At 39.9% G+C, this 15,770-nt stretch overlaps 1 protein-coding gene across 16 annotated transcripts in view; it reads left to right on the top strand.

Moving 5' to 3' along the window:
• The window catches only part of UTRN (utrophin), a 535,632-nt gene that overhangs the window by 393,485 nt on the left and 126,377 nt on the right, over positions 1-15,770 (top strand). The gene's annotated exons all lie outside the window — the stretch shown is intronic.

Below are 15,770 nucleotides of genomic sequence, written 5' to 3'. Positions count from 1 at the left end.
AACTCCAGCCTTGCCAGTTTTCTAAGCTAAATTCTCTAATTTATCCTCAATCTTTTCTTAAAATCAAAATCCATTTGAGTGTGCATGTAGTTTTTCTGTGTTTCAGACAAGATTTTTCTTTCCTGTGTTCTCAGAGATACCTTCCCCCACAGCCATCAGATTTTTTTTTTTTTTAAATCAGGAGAAAGTGTGTGTGTGTGTGTGTGTGTGTGTGTGTGTGTGTGCGTGCGCGCGCGCATCAGTCCCCTTATTTATAGCTGAAGAGAATGAGAAGCATATGGTTTAAGGAGATCTGAGTTTTTCTCCTTCTTCCCTCACTTTCAGCAAATGCTTATCGTTTACTTAGTGTGTGTCTGGCAGTTTCTAAGACACCAGAAAGACAGTGGTATAGAAAACAGACGTAGGCACTGTCTGCATGGAGCTTACCGTTAGGGAGAGCCTGTGTTTGTCCTTCTCAAACTTATAGTTCTTTTGTCTTCTCCGTGCTATGAGAATTCACTGCCGGCAGGGTTTGTAGCTGAGCTGTAAACTGCACATCACTATCCCACATCTCTGGTTGTCTGTCTACCATCCATTTCTCTAACCCCCAACCTTGGTCCATTGGTTACAGTTCAGGTATGTTTTCAGTTCACGTGCACATTTAATACCAGTCTTTTTTTCCTTAAGGGATTACATAATTCTGTTCAATTATAACATTGTGATTAGCTTTAAACAGAACATAAAATAATTTTATACTGTATTTTCACAGACATAGCATTAAATTTAGCATTTAGCCTTTTCTTTTAGTTTTTTCTGTTATTACAAACTCTGTAATTTTTTTCTGACACTGCTATTTTAGATCTTTAATTATCAGAATATAGTTTTAAAAATCCTTTGAATTTTAAAGAACTCTTGCCCTGTGATTTAAAAGTACATAGTTAAAAATGTCAAACTCAGTCCTTTAATGGCTCATACTAATATTAGGCAAGATTTTTTAGTCTCTAAAACTTCTCCGTAGAGGAGTTCCTGTTGTGGCTCAGCAGATTAAAAACCTGACTAGTATCCATGAGGATGTGGGTTAGATCCCTGGCCTTGCTCAGTGGGTTAAGGATCCAGCGTTGCTGCAAACTGTAGCGTAGGTTGCAGATGCAGCTCAGATCTGGTGTTGCCATGGCTGGTGTAGGCCAGCAGCTGTAGTTCTGATTCGACCCCTAGTCTGGGAACTTCCATTTGCTGCAGTTGCAGCCCTAATAAGTAAGTAAGTAAGTAAGTAAGTAAATAAATAAATAAATAAGATAGGAGTTCCTATCGTGGTGCAGTGGAAACAAATCTGACCGGGAACCATGAGGTTGCAGGTTCAATCCCTGGCCTCGCTCAGTGGGTTAAGGATCCAGTGTTTCTGTGAGTTGTGGTGTAGGTTCACAGGCGTGGCTTGGATCTGGTGTTGCTGTGGCTGTGGCATAGGCCCGTACTACAGCTCCAATTGGACCCCTAGCCTGGGAACCTTCATGTGCCTCGGGTGCAGCCCTAAAGAAAATAAATAAATAAATAAGTTAAATAAATAAATAAATAAAATAAAATTTCCCCATGGAAAGACCTTGATTTGAATTCTAACTCCTCTCATTTTACAGGTAGCTGTCTAAATTACTTTATTTAGAACCACACAGTACTATTTAGGGAGTAGAATTAACTTGACATAATCTCTCCATGCTAAATTAGAATGTCTTGAGATTACCCAATGGAATTTTCTTTTAAATAAGAGATGAAGAAATTTAACACTGGCTTGTTAATTATTCCAGGAGATGTGATCTCCTAAATGCAAGTCTTGAATGTCATTGTATACAAGTCTTTTAAAGATCAGTATAGACAGTGATACCATATGTCCTTCTGTTATGGACAAGACAAATACACATCCACCAGATGCATCTAAAAACCACCTGTGCTGATGTTGCACTTAATTAGCACTTAAGTTTTACATTAAAATTTCCAATGACATTATTTATGTACAAAATAAAAAACAAAGCTGTGCTTGGTCCCTCAGGTGGATGTGGGCTTACTACATTCTAGAAAACTGTCAGGGAACTCAAAAGTTGCTTCTAGTGATGTCACGGAGTTATATGAAGAATTTGAAGAAAGTAATTATGAGTAGATATCTATTTCACCTATATCCTCAGCAGTTTTTGTATTCAAGTTTGCTGAAAAACTTGTCTTTAACTCGTCTCATTTGGGTAGTGGTGTATTATTTCTATCCTGAGGTGCCTCATGTTGGGCCTCTCTGTACAAAGTTATTGAACCTAGTACATGGGCTTAGGTAGACCTGATTTCGATCCCCACCCACTCCACACACCAGCCCTATGATCTAGGCTTTGGTATTGTCCAATCTCTTCCATTTCCGACCATCACTGTATATATAAACCACTTAGCAAAGTCGCAGGTGTTCAATAGTTCAGTAGTAGCAATTGTTCAAATAATGAGTGTTCAATAAGCCATAGTTATTGGGGTTATTCTTTCAGGTAGGACTTACATTCGATAGTGCATTTTAAATTTTAGTTGCTCTATATCTACATTTTCTTATTTTTCCTTAGTGTTTGGGCACTGTAAGTTTTGGTGTCATAACATACACTTACTATTTTAGCCTGTTGGTCTCTTAAAGAAACTTAGACTCCTCAAGAAATTGAAAGAAAACATTGAAACAACAATATTTTTAAGAATTAATATGGGATAAGGTATGAGCCTAGAGACTGGAAGGTGATTTATTTCTTGCTCTTAATGAAAGAAAACAGTTTATCATGGAAAGGCCAAGCTCGTAAGACATATCTGCATGCACTGCCTTTAGTTAACTTATTAAAGGTTAATAGGCAAATTATATATGTTTAACCATGAGTCTCATTACCTTCAGAGTCAATATTTGAATGTTACCATAATTTATAAGTAAAACAACACAAATAATATACATTATCTTGCATTTGCATAACTTTACACTGAGTCCAGTCTTGTTTCACCATCACAGATGGTAGGGACTGTGATAGCTCAGATCAGTGTATTCAGTCATCTCAGATATATAGACATTGGTTTACAGGAACTTATATATTCTCAAAGTTTTCCAAGTCCCACATGTATTTCTTTTTTTTTTTTTTTTTTGGCTTTTTGGCTTTTTGCCATTTCTAGGGCCGCTTCCAGGGCATATGGAGGTTCCTAGGCTAGGGGTCCAATCGGAGCTGTGGCTGCCAGCCTTCGCCAGAGCCACAGCAATGTGGGGGATCTGAGCCACGTCTGCTACCTACACCACAGCTCACAGCAACGCTGGATCCTTAACCCACTGAGCGAGGCCAGGGATTGAACCCGCAACCTCATGGTTCCTAGTCGGATTTGTTAACCTCTGAGCCACGACGGGAACTCCCCCACATGTATTTCTATGTTCTAGTCCTTTAAATTGCATCAGCGATTTAATTACACTTTTTCGTAATGGTTCTTTGACAATGGCACAATCTCTTCCTCATCCATCCATCCATCCATCCATCCATTTATCCATCCACCTTCACTTTTAATGGAATGACTTGCATGTTGAAATTGATGCTGAACACACAAAGGGCAGTAAGTCACAGACTTTCCTAAGTGACATATTTTAGTCATTCCTATATCCAAATGCTCTATCTTATGGCTATATCCAGAAAGAATAATGACACATTTAAATGTTTAGGTGATGGCTCTGAGACTTCAGTTAAAATGGTGCTGTAAGGTCATGCTTCCAAGTACCTCATCCACTTAGACACCTAGCAATTACAGACAAAATGTAAAAAACAGAAAACCAAATGGGACAAAATTGGGCTCCAAAAATACAACATTCTGTAGACCAGAAAGAAAGCAGAAAAGCAAACTAGTTAGGAGGGTTGATGTTGCTGGAAAAATGTAACAGTCCTAGGTAATGAGCATGCATAAAGCCCCAAAGCAAAGGCTCAGCTCAAAATCTCTCTTATACAGTGAAATGGGTGACTCATGGATTGGCATCTTTTCCTTCTGTTATGTAAATGTCCCAGGAACAGATGTTATGAAACATCAGTGTATTTTGGAACCTTAATTACCTATATTTTCTTGGACGTTTTAACCAGTGACACAGAACATTGATAGATTTTCAGCAACAATAATAAATACTCTGTTCAACATTTTAATAGTACATCACATAGACAGACCTGTTAAATCATAATCTTAAGTCAGAGGTCCTTGATGGGAAAGTGTTTGGGACCTGGTCCACGTAAATGGTGGCTGATCTCACCTTCCAAAGTTGCTGAGAAACTGTCTTCATAGTTTTCATCATTTTTGTCTTGTGTAAAACTATCTAGGTCGCAGAGGCAGCTCGGACTGTGCATTGCTGTGGCTTTGGCGCAGGCCGGCAGCTACAGCTCCCATTCAACCCCTAGCCTGGGAGTCTCCATGTGCTGTGGGTGCGGCCCTAAAAGAGACAAAAAGACAAAAAAAAAAAAAAATTAAAAATAAAACTCTTTAGGCTATATGAGTTATTTTCATTAAATAAAACCATATTAATATTTGTTATAGACTACCTAATACAGACCAGCAGAATTTGCCTGCTTCTACAGTCGAGGATTAACCTATTAAATTAAACTAGAATCACCTTCCAAACTTCATAAGTATCTGTTTGGTAAACAACACAAGCATATTATTTTTTCTTATGTAGGTACAAATTTAATACACTCAAATATTAAAATAAATTACCACTTTAAGATATGTAATATTCCTAATGACTTCTGGAATAAATTAATAAAGTTGAATTTTCCCATTCGGTGACTAAAATTTTTAGCATCATTTAAAACATTTTTTGGAAAGTGAGGTCACTGATACATAGCTTCACTTTCAAAAGTGAGGTTACCATTCAAACAATTACTTAGAATGCACTTACAATGTATGTAGTATTCATTTGTAATATTATGAATGTACTTTAGATACTTGAAGATTGTGTAAAACTGGAGGTACAGTTTTTGCTATTCAATTTTTACTTCATCTACATAACTGTAAATATTAAGTTATATAGGGACAGTTATCAGAGCGCTAACACTCTGCAATATAATGCATGTTTGATTTCAGAAAAGGAAATCATCAAGAATAATTGAAAATGTATGATTCAGGTATATCTTATAAGTTTTTCCATTCCTTCAGGGCTTCTCTGTCCTTTGCCTAACCCAATTTAATTCCTGTATTCAAACCTCATTATATAAGAGTGGGGATACTTGGGCCTTAAACTGAATTCCCAAGATAACATTTGCAAGATTACTCATTAAAATAATAAATTTGGGAGTTGCCGTTATGGCTCAGTGGAAACGAATCCAACTAGTAACCATGAGGATGTGGGTTCGATCCTTGGCCTTGCTCAGTGGGTTAAGGAGCCCGCATTGCCGTAAGCTGTGGTATAGGTTTGCAGATGTGGCTCAGATCCTGTGTTGCTGTAGTTGTGGTATAGGCCAGCAGCTGTAGCTCCAATTAGACCCCTAGCCTGGGAACTTCCATATGCCATGGGAATATGAAATACATACATACATACATACATATAGAAAATAACAAATTTGAACATTGTCTTTAAGATAGCAACACCCCATCATTAAATTTAGTCAGTGTGTGTGCGTATGTGTGTGTATGTGTGTGTGTGTGGTTATTCTCCCTGCTAATCTGCCATTATACCTGCAAACCTATAATTTCAGGGTCTTGCTGTGTTATGAAGTTACTAAATGTAAAAAATTAGCTTTTTTCCAAAATTGATTCAGTTATTTTCCAAGTTCCCATTCAGCTTTTGCCACCTATATTGACTTATCAAATGCACAGCCCCCTAAGGGCCATTAGCAAAGACAGCAATTCTCTTAAGTGAGCCTGCACCTACCTGCCGCATCCCATGCAACTAACTGCAATCGACTTGTCTCCCAAGCCTGATATGGGTAATTGGAAGGTCACCTCCAAAGGGCCATAGAATATCCAAGTTTAGAGGGAGAGTCAAGGCAGCCTAATTGTCACTCTTTAGTGGTGACATGGAAGAGTGGACAACAGATGTAGGTAAGTAGAGGTGTGTAAAACCCAGCAATGCAGGTCACCCCTTTATTCAGCCCCTTCCTAAAGAACTGCCTCTGCACATATTTAGCCCAGACACAGTTTCATTTATCTAAACAGTTCATTTATTCATTTAAAAAACTTGTAAGTTGCTCCTGATGTTTGCTACATACCTGACTAGGTGCTGAGCATACATCATTTCCTAAGACTGCTTTTTTTTTTTTTTGCGATTTCTTGGGCTGCTCCTGCGGCATATGGAGGTTCCCAGGCTAAGAGTCAAATCAGAGTTGTAGCCACCGGCCTACGCCAGAGCCACAGCAACGCGGGATCCGAGCTGCATCTGCCACCTACACCACAGCTCACGGCAACCCCAGATCCTTAACCCACTGAGCAAGGCCAGGGATTGAACCAGCAACCTCATGGTTCCTAGTCAAGGATTCGTTAACCACTGAGCCACGATGGGAACTCCAAGACTGCTTTTGCTATCACAGATTTCCCTATCTCATGGCAGAGACAGGCTTGCTAACAAGCAACTATAGGAGTTCTCTGGTAGCTCAGCAGGTTAAGAATCCCGAGTTGTCACTGCAGCAGCTCAGGTTGCTGCTGTGGCACAGGTTTGAGCCTTAGCCTGGGAACTTGCACATGTCATGGGTGTGGGCAAAAAACAAATGAAAGAAAGAAAGAGAGAGAGAGGGAGGGAGGGAGAAGGGGAGGGAGGGAGGGAGGGAGGAAGGAAGGAAGGGAGGAAAGGAGAAAGAAAACAAGCAACTGCAGGAGATATCAAAAGCACTGTAAGTCGATATGAACACACAGCCAGGGAGAGAGATTGTTTGTACTTGGGAAGATTGGAAAAGCTCCATAGAGCAAGTATGTAGCCTTTGAGCTAGAAAGAGACCTTGGAATAAGAATTTGCTAAAGAGTGTTATCAAAACCCCTGTAGTGAGGAGTTCCCGTCGTAGCTCAGTGGTTAAAGAATCAGACTAGGAACCACGAGGTTGCAGGTTCGATCCCTGCCCTTGCTCAGTGGGTTAAGGATCCGGCATTGCCATGAGCTGTGGTGTAGGTCTCAGATGCGGCTCGGATCCTGCTTTGCTGTGGCTCTAGCGTAGGCCGGTGGCTACAGCTCCGATTTGACCCCTAGCCTGGGAACCTCCATGTGCTGCGGGAGCGGCCGAAGAAATGGCAAAAAGACAAGAAAAAAACAAAAACAAAAACAAAAAAACCCTGGAGGGAAAAAATCCCCCAAATTAGCCAGGGCGTAACTTAAAGTATGCAATAGGGCAAGAGCTGTAGCTTGGCTCTCTCTTTGATTATACTTAGAACAAGGCTGAAAGAGAAAGAAAGTCCAAGTTCAGAACCTAATATAGTGCCTAAGAACAGTAAACACTGAATGTATTTGCTAGATAAAGGGATGCATTTATGCAAGCACGTTTTTTTAAAGGTGTAGGAAAGACTACTGTTTTATTACTGTGAGAAGCTAGAGGATTCCTATCTTAGTGTTACATTCATACTTAGTATTCTGATTCAGGAATCGTTTTTTATGTCAGTGGGGTGGAACCAAAATGAATTTATATATTAAATGTTCATTCAGGGATGTTAACCAAAACTTTTAAAACACTATGGAGATTTTTTTTTTTTAATTTTGTCTGCATTCCAATGAAAAGTAAGTCTGTTTTCTTTCCCCTTTTTCCTGTCGTTTTATTAGTGCTATCAAATTTAACGACTCTTCTGCCCTTTTTTGCTGTCATACTGTAATGACTTCGGATCCATATATGCTGATTTAGCATTGAAAGTGAGTTGGGGAATAAAGTAAATTACATTCTAACAGATTCTCCTTATGTTTGTATCATTTTTTGTTTCTGCTTGCATTCTGCAATAAGCAGTTAAGTGCTTTTTTGAAACCAGAAGCTAAGAAAGCCTGCTGTAGCAGCAATACTTCTATTTGTTATAGTTCAGATGCTTTGGGTTATGGGTGTGTGTCCCATGCAGGTGCAATCACATAGAGTTCTGCTCTTGGAAGGGCCTGCGCTTGATTTAATGCTGTGCTGCCACCATTCCGACATGCTTAGCAGTATTTGAACAAGGGCCCTGCAGTTTCACTTTGCTCAGGGTTCTGTCAATTATGTAGCCAGAGCTGCTTGCATCAAGAAGAAAAGCATTAATATATGTTTTGCCATAAGTAAAACAACACTTTTACTACAACAAAAGCCTCTTCAAACTTACTTCAAGCATCCTTTTTCTCCTCAAGTAAGTAAGCCATGCTGAGCCCCCATTCTGCATTGGTTATATGTGCCCAATTATAACCTGTCATGTCTCTGTTTATTGACGTTGGCTGAGTTGTGACCCTTCTTGGTCCTCCCTTTCCTGTTGACTCACTAACTCTGCTTCTGTTCTGTTTCTTTACTTGACTTTGAGGGTACCACTCTCCTGATTTTCTTCTCACCTTACTGGCAGCTCCTTCTCAGTTTCCTCTGCTAGTTTTTCCTTCTTTCCTCAGCTTCCTACAATTGGGATGCATCAAGGGTCAGGTCAGGCCATACTAACTTCTCTATAACCATTTCTTCCTGAACTCATCTGGTCTCCTGATGACTTTTACATGCCATCTATATGCCAGCCACTCCCAAAATGTTTTGTTGTTGTTGTTGTTGTTTGCTTTTTATGGCCACACATGTGGCATATGGAAGTTCCCAGGCGAGGGGTCGAATTGGAGCTGCAGCTACCAGCCTAAACCACAGCCACAGCAATGCAGGGTCTGAGCCGCATCTGCGACCTGTACCACAGGTCACGGCAATGTGGGATCTTTAACCCAATGATCAAGGCCAGGGATCGAACCCACATCCTCATGGATACTAGGCAGGTTCATAACCTGCTAAGCCACAATGGGAACTCCCCCAAAATGTTTGTATATTTACATACGATCTTCACTTTGTAATCCAATAGACATCTCTTGCTTAGTATGTCCAAACTGAATTTTTGAATTTGCCCCTGAAAACTTGATCTACCAAGTCTATCCCATTTCAACTGATAGAATCCTATGCTGATTTCCAGGTAAAAAATAATACTCACCTTTAGTCTTCATCTTTCTTGCCTCTTCAGTCTGTTAGGAAATCTGGTTGGTTCTCTGTTCAGAACATAGAATGTGAATCTGACTTCCTCATACCAGCTGATCAGAGCTACAGTGAGAAGTCTCAGTTTTATTCTCAGGACAACAGCCAGAGTGTTCATAGTCAAATAAACCAGAACTCTGTAGTGACTTCCTATGCAACTCAGAGTAAAAGCTGCAGTTCTCACAATGGTCTCCAAAACCCTACAGGATCTGACCTACCTCCCACTCACACCTTGCTCATCTCATTCTTTCTATTTTCTCGCCTGCACAGCGGCTTCAGCCACACCATGCCTTCAGTCACAGCACCATGCTGTTTCTAGGCTTGGGATGCTCTTGTCCTGATATCCACGTGGTTAACTAGTCACTGCTTTCAGACATTTGCTCTATGGCACCTTCTTAATGAAGCCTACCTAGACCTCTCTGCTTGAATTATAATCTCCATCCCAGCACTCCTAATCGCTCTTACTCTCTTTTGCTTTTCTCTTTTTCCACATAATTATTTATTTTCTACTGTGTATTCGTCTACTTCCGGCCCTTCGGATGTTTGATCAATATTTGTTGAATGTTGAGTAAATGCCATATACCCGAAGAGAACAGGTCGTTTGGTATAAATGTTCTTATTTCCTCTTTATCTCTCTATAAGCCTTTTAGGCTTGTTCAAAAAGATACGTTTTGAAAACATTTCTATTTTAAATAGCTGAATCTTTAATAAAGATAATAGCAGACAGAAATGCAACAGTCTTTCCTCAAGAGCTGGAAATACTTTCAATTATATAACATACTTGTAAGAAAATTAATCAATACCATTATACTTTATGCCCTAATATTGTAGTCAGTTAAAAGGTTATCTTTTTCCTGTCTTAATACAGCCTAAATTATTCAAAACTAGAGTTGGAAAGATTTTTTTATTAGGGGAAAAGAATTGGTATATCTTTGATTGTTGAGGTAGGTTTTAAAATATAGTTTATTATTTTAACCCTCTTATGTGGAGTACCACCAGATTCTCCTAGTATTTGAGCTTCTTTCTTGTGTAGAAATTTGATGTCTTAAAAGCTAGACAAGTTAAGATTCCTAGCAAACATATGGAGTGGCTTAAACATATGGAGTCTCTCATTTAGTAACTATGTTGACATGTATTACATTTTATTAATCAATCTATAGCTTCAGAGAGGTCATTGAAGTAAAACATAATGGAAGTCTTATGATTGTTAGAGACATTAAAAGTATGCTTCTAAAACCCATTTGCAATTCTTAATAATGCCGTTCTTTTCAAAAAGTAGTTTGCAGACTACCCTTGTGGTGTAGGTGGTTAAGGATCTGGCATTGTCACTCTGTGATGTGGGTTTGATCCCTGGCCCGGGAACTTTCACATGCCTCAAGCAGGGCTAAAAAGAAAAAAACAAAACAAAACATAATTTGATCGATTGTAAATGAACCTGATTTCTTTCTTTGGCATTCTCTTCTTAAAACTATGGTTTTTAATTGTGAAAATAATTGATTGCAGATTTTGTAAAATGAAGAGCAAAATATTAGCCATAATTTTATCACTGTAATACAACTATTTTCATTTGGCTTTATTTTTTTTTCTCATAGTCACCTTTCACACAATTTTAAGAGGGTACAAAGTTTTTTCATGTCTTTTCCACTTAGGTATATGTCATACCTATTTTCACATTGCTATGTAGTCATTTTCACAATAATTTTTCAAGGTTACTTAATGATCCCTGGTGTAGCTGTAGTAAACCTAAATATTTTCCAGGTGTTAGATATTTAAGTTGCTTTCATTTTTTTAATCATAAATAATGTTATAATGAAAACTTTTGTGTTTGTAGCGCTTTCTGGATCATTTTCTTAGGATATAGTCCCAAAGGTGAAATTCTTGTTTCACAGAGTATGAACATAGTAATAACTCTTGATATATTGCCAACCTACTTTCCCAAATGATTGAACCAATTTTCTGCTTCCACCAATGCATGAAAGTTTCACTGCAGCCTTGCCTGTGATTTCTCATTTTTGGCCCTTTTCCTGTGGACCTTACATTGTTAGCATTACAATGCTAGTATTCCATGTCAGCATAGGAATTTAGAAAGAAATTTTAGGATGCCTGATTCAAGGTCTTTTCCAAAGAGAAGAAAGAGGGAGAACTGGACGGTTGTGTATGATTTAGTTGTGCTTAGAAGCATAGGGAAAAGGTCTGCTGTTTCTTGGACTGATCAGTTGATGAAATTTGATATTTATACCAGATTAGTGTGCATAATGTAATCTGGCTAACCATTTTTTTTCTTTCTTTCTTTTTTTTTTTTACCACCACAGAGGTTTATATTGCTCTTTTATTCTGGAAAAGAGTGGTTCGCAAAAAGACACTACATTTATTTGTTTGCCTTCTAAGAATCTGAAGTGATTTAAGAGTCTGGCAACACAGTTCAGTGCTTCCTAAACAGTGTGATCTAATCTTGCGGGACCACATAATTCCACTTTTCTCATAATTAAATAATTTACCCCTTAGAAGAATTAAATTGTTTCTGCTAATGGAGGAAAGCTATTGATAAAACAGTGAGAACTTTCCTCCACAAGTAACAGTGAATAGAGACTGAGGAAAGAAACCCGGTCTTGGACAAGAGCTAAGAATGATGAAAGACTTTGCGGTAACTAGTGACTCTACAGCACTGAATAGTTTCAAAGTATGTTCACATCCAGTATCTCACCTGTGAAGTTAGCAGGATGACTTTGTTATTAACCTGCAGAGAAGTTAGGGGATAAATTTAAGGGCTCATGGTGGGTAAGGGTCTGCTTGCATGGTGTGCACTGGACTATATACCCAAGGCTTTGGGCTGCAAATAAATCTCTGGTTTTACTGCACCGCAAAACACTTTAAATGCCTCCTGACTTTTTCATACACAAATTCATTGAGTTTCCACTCTACCCTCTGGGGCATAGATGTGAGCCTTCAGGAAGGGCTCAGTCTGGTGTAGGAGTCAGGTCTGCAAAGAGGCCAGGACAAACAGGCATGGTGAAAGCTCCACCAAAGTGGACACCAAGTGCTACACTGGTACAGAGGAGGGCGGGCTGGAGGTAATGATGGTGATATTGGTATTAGAGCCAGGTCCCTAAAGGGTCAGGAAGGATGTCTGTTGTGGATCTCTTTGACCAATGAGGGTCGGTGAGATTGCTAAGAAAGCGCATAGACATTGTGCCTTGAGAAATGGCTTTTGCTGTGAAGGACTATAAGGAGATGGCTACTTCCCTCCCCTGCTGTTCCGAATTATTTTAGGCTGTTTACTTCTATAGACCAGCTTCGTATGAGCTACTCACATTTCCCAGTTTTTCTTCCTTGAATCCCAGATTTTCTTAGAAGTCAGTTTACTCATTTCTTCATTCAACCAACACATATGCCAAGTGTTGAGATGGAGATAATGAGAAGGAGCCAGCCATTGGAGATTTGAAGCAACAGCTTTCTGGGTTGCAAAGGCAAGAAATGCTTGATGTCTTCTAGGGACAGAAATAAAGGCTTTGATACTGGAAATTAAGGTGATTAGTAGTTGACTTGGGGAGAGTAGGGAAGGTCCAGATCTTGGTAGGAAGTTGAGTGTTTGTTCTAAGTGCAACAGGAAGCTGTTGGAGGGTTTTGAGCAGAAGGGCAAAAAGATCTGATTTATCTGTAGTCTTTTTTTTTTTTTTTTTTTTTTTTTTTGTCTTTTTGTCTTTTTAGAGCCGCACCCATGGCATGTGGAGGGTCCCAGGCCAGGGGTCCAATTGGAGCTGTATCCACCGGCCTACGCCACAGCCACAGCAATGTGAGATCTGAGCTGCATCTGCAACCTATACCACAGCTCACGGCAATGCTGGATCCTTAACCCACTGAGCAAGGCCAGAGATTGAACCCGAGTCCTCAGGGATGCTAGTCAGGTTCGTTAACCATTGGGCCACATGGGAACTCCTATGATCTGGACAATTTTAAGAAAAGTGCATCCCAGTGAACTTTGCCACGTGATATATAGGCATTGTGGATGATGGCTTTAGATTAAAGGGAGGAGAAAAAAGAGGGAGTGACGCCAGCATTTAGGTCACACCCACATGTTTGTCGTTCTTCTCCCCTTCCCTCATTCCAGTGTGCCAAGTTGGACACTTGAGGATGGCAAGGATTCTCCTCCTCCTTCCAGGTTCTCTCGAGCCCTGTTTTCATACTGAGAGGCTTGCAGCATCCTGTCCACATTCACGCTGCCAGGAACAACTGCCGTAACTGCTGTTTCCTTGGCAGCGATTCACGCAACATAGTGAGAGATGCCACGTTCAGGAGGAAAATGAAGAGCAGCTGATTGACTCCAGAAACTTTCTTACTTAAGCCACGCCATTCACTTCTTTATACCGCCTTATCCTTTAATCCCCTGCCTTCCCCCTGACGAGCAGCAGGTGGGGAGACGGGTTCCCCGACCACTCAGGAGAATCATTGAGAATCTCACTTTTAGGCATTTAAAGTTGAATAAGGAGGGAGTTCCCGTCGTGGATCAGTGGAAGCAAATCTGACTAGCATCCATGAGAACTCGGGTTCGATCCCTGGTTATGGATCCAGCCTTGTCGTGAGCTGTGGTGTAGGTCGCAGACACAGGTCGGATCCTGCATTGCTGTGGCTGTGGCGTAGGTCGGCAGCTGAGCTCCAATTAGGCCCCTAGCCTAGGAACCTCCATATGCCATGGGTAAGGCCCTAAAAGAAAAATAATAATAAAGTTGACTAAGGAGCGATTTACTCCGCTGCCTGACACCCGTGGGAACAGCAGGAGCCACTGAAGAGAAGTAAAAGGAGAGGTCATCTCTGCTGAAGAGGGTATTGGGTTCGCAGAAATTATCGAAAATGAACTCTACCCAATATTCTGACAGCCTATATGGGGGAAAGAATGGCTATGTGTGTATGTATAACTGAATCACTTGATTGTATAGCAGAAATTATCACAACATTATAAATTAACTACTTGAGTAAAATTTTTAAAAATGGAAAAGAAATGAATAAATCTTAAAGCTTTTTTTTTTTTTTTTTTTTTTTTTACCATAAAGCCTGTATTATCTTTAAAAAATGGAAACCTGTGATTTTGTAGTCAAATGCTGATAATCGAAGCAGGTCTTCATTAATCTGATGTCGGGGGCATCATTTAGTTTAAATGAGCCTGCAGAAGCTACTTAGTAGGGAAAACAATGAGAGACTAAATTACCTTACCTGTTTATTCTGTTTTCTTGAATTGCTTTTCCACTAGTTACCTTTAATCTAATTCCAATTCCTTTTTAAACACACAGTTTACATGCTTTTGAGAAGGTTTCTTGTGACATCCTCCATCTCCCTCTCTCCTCCGGTGTTTTCAGCACTTTACTGATACCAGCTCTCAAAGACCGGAGGCACCTACCGCATTTTCACTAGCACCATTCTCTCTCTTTACACTTTAAGTTCCTTGAGTTCAGATCATGTTTTTTAATTGCAGTCTTCTTTTATGCCTGGCTTAGTTCTCTATAGACTATATGAATTTAGTATATGTTTTGAAATTTGTATTTTGGTGGAAATCTTTGTTGGAAAATCCTATCATACACTCTTATAACACCTTGGGATGACGGAGAAGTTGAATATTTTCTAATGGCCCTGGGACAATCATTGTGCCTTCCATTTATTTCTCTTGACTCTTAAAGCAGCTGAGCTTCTATCCCTTTATATGAAACACTTTAGAGCATGCAATTTTTTGTTAATTTTATGGCCACACCCATGGCATATGGAAGTTCACAGGCTACAGACTGAATCTGAACAACAGCTGAGACCTACACCACAGCTGCAACAATGTCAGCTGCTTTAACTCAGCACGCAAGCCAAGGATTGAACCCACATCTCTGCAGCCACCTAAGCCCCTGCAGATTCTTAACCCACTGCATCACGGCAGGAACTGCAAGCATTCAACTTTTAAAATACAATTTCCATTTTCTTTTTTGAAATTATTCTGTATCTTCCTCCCATTACAGTTGATCATGGCCTACTGCTTTTAGGCCCAAGTTTCATTTTACATGTGTTTGTCTGGGAAGGGAATTAGGGTCTTTCCACCTTTGTACTAGGACAGAAAATGCATAAGCTTTGTGACAAGTTGCCACACAGAGGACTTTTAGGTTAATGGCCAAGCTTGAGCCAGCAAGGTAGCCAGATGTCTGCTGTGTGAAGAAGTATATGTTACCAGGTGGAAATCACAAAGACTTTTCTCCGCTTCTAACTTTCATGATATAAAATATTTTTACAGAAGTAGTTACCTTCATTCTCTACTCATTCAGCTCTGACAGGGCCAGTCTGCTGAGCTGGATAAGCACTTCCCCCAGGGCCTTTGCACTTACAGCTCCCTCTGCCTGGATTGCTCTTTTGCCAGACTCCCTCTTAAGGCTAGCTCCCACACTTCCTTCAAATCTTTCTTCAAATCTCACTGTTTTGAGAGGCTTTCCTGACCACTAATATAAAATATTACCAGCTCCACGAGTCATTATTTCCCACTCAAACCCTCCCTTTGCCCCTTATCCTAAGTGGTAGACTGTTAAAATAATAATCATGCCTCTCTCTGTCCAAGACTCTATGCAGAGGGACATTCTTCAAGAGATGAACTTGGGAGTTCCCATCATG

Source organism: Sus scrofa, chromosome 1 (assembly GCF_054392235.1).
Source record: "Sus scrofa isolate SSC_HxYL_T2T_F1_AM1 chromosome 1, Sscrofa_HxYL_maternal_Yorkshire_Landrace_v2.0, whole genome shotgun sequence".
NCBI classification, from domain to species: Eukaryota; Metazoa; Chordata; class Mammalia; order Artiodactyla; family Suidae; genus Sus; species Sus scrofa.
Note: the sequence above shows the minus strand (reverse complement) of the source record. Positions and strands in the feature narration are given on the sequence as shown.